Consider the following 3,805-nt stretch of genomic DNA (forward strand, 5'->3'; position numbering starts at 1 on the left):
TGAGCGTCATTGCTGCTAGCGCTAGGTCTTGAACCTCAGTCATTTTGAGAGGGAGGAACAAATGTTGCATGATAAACCAGCCCAACAATCCAACTTTTGTGTTTGAGGGGGCACATTAAAATTATTTGGTGGGTCCTTGATGTGTGTGTATATATATATATATATATATATATATATATATATATATATACATACACACACACGAGATTTTTGCGGAAGCTAACAGGTTCCGGTGACCCCTCTAGTAACCATGTAGGTCCGCCTTTGTCATTGATATCCCTACCATCAGATCACGTATATAACTTAAATCTTTGTGATTAACATGCAAAACTTCCAAAGAAGGGTCCAATTTTCAGGCAAAATATTTTGAACCTCATCTTGTCGATTATGATGTATTCCTTCTCAGTTGTGTCAATTCCACCATGCTTAAATCTTCATCACAATAGTTTTGGAGTTTGCCAAAAGATTTTTGTCGATTTTTATTATATCACGCAAGTTACTAAACTATTTTGTAATAAAGTCATTCATTCGCATAAAATCAAGTCATGTAGTACATTCACTACTATAATGTGTTCCAAGCATAGTACTTTTTTCATTTTATTGTATGTGATGCTATTTGGATGAACACAATTAAAAAAATAATAGAATAATAATATTTTAGTTCACTTTTACTTGTTCACTATACTAAAAATATATTTTACTTTTACTTGTTCATCTTAGCAAATCAAGATATCGTTTAGTATTTGATATTTGCTAGTTTATTTAATTCATGTCTAAATAAGATTTGTAGTCTGAATTAATATAGGAATAGACTTTCCTATTTCTAGTTAAAATAGGTTTTCATGCTGTTATAAATAGGGGTATTGGTAATTTATTTTATGTGTGAAGATTGGTGGAGAAGTTTGTGAGAAATATCCATAGATTTATAATAAAATATTTTTCATCGTTATATTGGTATTAGAGCGTTCAATGATCTTGGGAGAGAATCGAGTAGCTTCCGTTGTCGGCTGGCAGCATTAGCCAATGCGTGCCCCCATCTGGCCAAAGGTCACATTGGCAAATGTCGGGTCGACTGTATATTCATGGAAAATAATTATGTCTAAAAAATTGAGAAAAAAACTGCAGTTTTAAAAGGAGCAAGCAAATAGCTCAAGAAGAATAAACTTTTCTTTAGAAATTGAAGAGAACTAAAAAAAAGAAGTTGAAAGTTAATTACAGTTGAATAAACAAAATTGAAAGTTGGGGACAAATGCCTCAACAATTAGGAGCTGGTGACAAGTGCATCAGTAATTGGATGTTGATGACAAAGTGTATCAACATAGAGTTGAAAACAGGTGTTTCAATAAAATTGGGTGTTGATGACAAATTGCATCAACGGAGTTGAAGACAAATACTTCAACAAAATTGGGTATTAATGATAAAGTGCATCAACGGGAGTTGAAGACAAGTGCTTCAAAAAAATTGAGTGTTGGTGACAAAGTGCATAACGGGAGTTGTAAACAGGTGCTTTAACAAATTGAATGTTGGTGGCAAAGTACATCAACAAGGAGTTGAAGCCACATGATTCAACAAAATTGAGTGTTGGTGACAAAGTGCATCAATGGAAGTTGAAAGCAAGTGCTTCAATAAAATTGAGTGTTGGTGACAAAGTATATTAGCGGGAGTTGAAGACAGGTGCTTCAACAAAATTGAGTGCTGGTGATAAAGTGCATAACGAAAGTTGAATATAAGTGTTTCACCAAGATTGAGTGTTGGTGTGTCACGACCCAAATCCCGGTCGTGATGGCACCCAGCACACTACTAGGCAAGCCCGGCCATTATTCAACACTTAACCCAATTTATCAAAAATAGCGGAAAGAAATATCAATTAAGCAAGATTAAAGTACTGAAGATTTTAACAAAATACAAAATATAATCTCACTAAGACCCGGTGTCACGAATCTGAGCCTCTAGAATACAGAATATAATCCTAATACATGGTATATCCAAAGTCTGATAATGCAGAAATAAAGAGATATGAGGGAGAAAATCAATGGCTGTGAACGCCGTGCAGCTACCGCGATACTCCAAGAAGCTGGATTTGCTGATCAACTAGATCTACTGAGCCTGAGACTGCCCTGGATCTGCACACAAGGTGCAGGGAGTAAAGTGATTACTCCGACCCAGTGAGTAATAAAAGTAACTACAGTCCGAAGATAAGAAAATCCAATAAATACACAAAGTAAGCTAAAATCCAAATATACAACAACATATGGAACTGAGCAGCTAAACAACAGTATAAATAGAAATGCATGAATGCAATGCAATGCATATGATGGTACATTCCAGTACCCACTGCGGCGTGCAGCCCGAGCCATCCATATTTATTTATCGTCGACGGCGCTTACTGGGGGTGTGTACAGACTCCGGAGGGGCTCCTACAGCCCAAGCGCAATATCTTGGTCAGTCATTGTTACTTGACCGGTCAGCCATTGTTACCTGACCAATTTATATCATACAGTGCCATTGTTACCACTGTTCAAGTATATCATCCAGTGTCATTGTTACCACTATTTCAAGTATATCACACAGTGTCATTGTTACCACTGTTTCAAGTATATCACACAGTGTCATTGTTACCACTGTTTCAAGTATATCACACAGTGTCATTGTTACCACTGTTTCAAGTATATCACACAGTGTCATTGTTACCACTGTTTCAAGTCACTTTATAATCAGTCCAGAAAATAATATAATAAGCCCCTTGGGCATTTACAAAACAGAAGTTCCCAGCCCGGAATACATTTAAAAATATCATTTAAGTTTTCAACACTTAGAATTATGGCTGAGTTTGCAAAACAACATTTAAAACCTTGGACTGAAATTAAATGATATGCAAATCATGCTAAGCAGTAATATCAATCCTCGAAGGATTTTACAAATAGCACAAGGCCCCAAACATGGCATCAAGCTCAGTAATATCAATGAAGTATGTGTATCAATCACCAGTATAGTATAAACATCACACGGGATGGACCAAGTCACAATCCCCAATAGTATCCGACCCTGCACTCGCCATAGAGTGCGTGTCACGCCTCAATATAGCATTACGATGTAAAAGTCCGGGGTTTCAAACCCTCAGAACAGCATTTACATCTATTACTCACTTCAGGACGGCCAAAAGTCTACTCCGCGATCCCCTTTCCTTTTGAATCGACCTCCTCGCGCGTTGAATCTTGCCAAAACCACAAGGAATATATTACAATAGGTTAAGGGAATATAACCCAATCGAAAAGACTCGAAAAATATCGAAAATCACGAAATTTGCAAAATCCGAGCCCCGGGCCCACTTCTCGAAAAATTACGAAAGTCACATCACCGGATTCCTCGTCTCGCCACGAGTCCGTACATATAAAATTTACCAAAATCGGAGTTCATTTGACCCCTCAAATCACCAAAACTTATTTTCAAATCCCTAGGCCTAAATCCTCAATTTTTCTACAATTTTCATGTTCAAATCCATACATAATTGATGTACTTAACTCAAAATAGGTAGGGATAACTTACCTTCATATTGATGATGAAAATCCCCTCTTGAAGCTCCCCAAAAATCGTCCATACTTTGAAGAAATGAAGAAAAGTGAGCTAAATCCGTGTATAAATGAATCTGTCTGTGTTTCGTCGAGTTGTACCTTGCACTTGTGCTATACAAGTTGTACATCCTATTAAAATTGTTCTTTATCGGACACCTTCTGTTTAAACACCCATAACGTCTTGTATAAATATCCAAATGACAAACGGTTTGAAGATTTAAAAACTAGACTCA

The 3,805-nt window shown here is 36.6% G+C and overlaps 1 long non-coding RNA gene across 1 annotated transcript; it reads right to left on the reverse strand.

Moving 5' to 3' along the window:
- Positions 1-1,928: 1,928 nt before the first annotated feature.
- Positions 1,929-3,593, reverse strand: LOC138884403 (uncharacterized). Its single transcript, XR_011404593.1, has 3 exons — positions 3,547-3,593; positions 3,147-3,214; positions 1,929-2,123 (listed from the first exon to the last, which is right to left on the reverse strand). It is a non-coding gene; the product is annotated as an uncharacterized lncRNA (long non-coding RNA).
- Between the last annotated feature and the right edge of the window lie 212 nt (positions 3,594-3,805).

The sequence above is a fragment of the Nicotiana sylvestris genome, chromosome 12 (assembly GCF_000393655.2).
Source record: "Nicotiana sylvestris chromosome 12, ASM39365v2, whole genome shotgun sequence".
Lineage (NCBI taxonomy): Eukaryota > Viridiplantae > Streptophyta > Magnoliopsida > Solanales > Solanaceae > Nicotiana > Nicotiana sylvestris.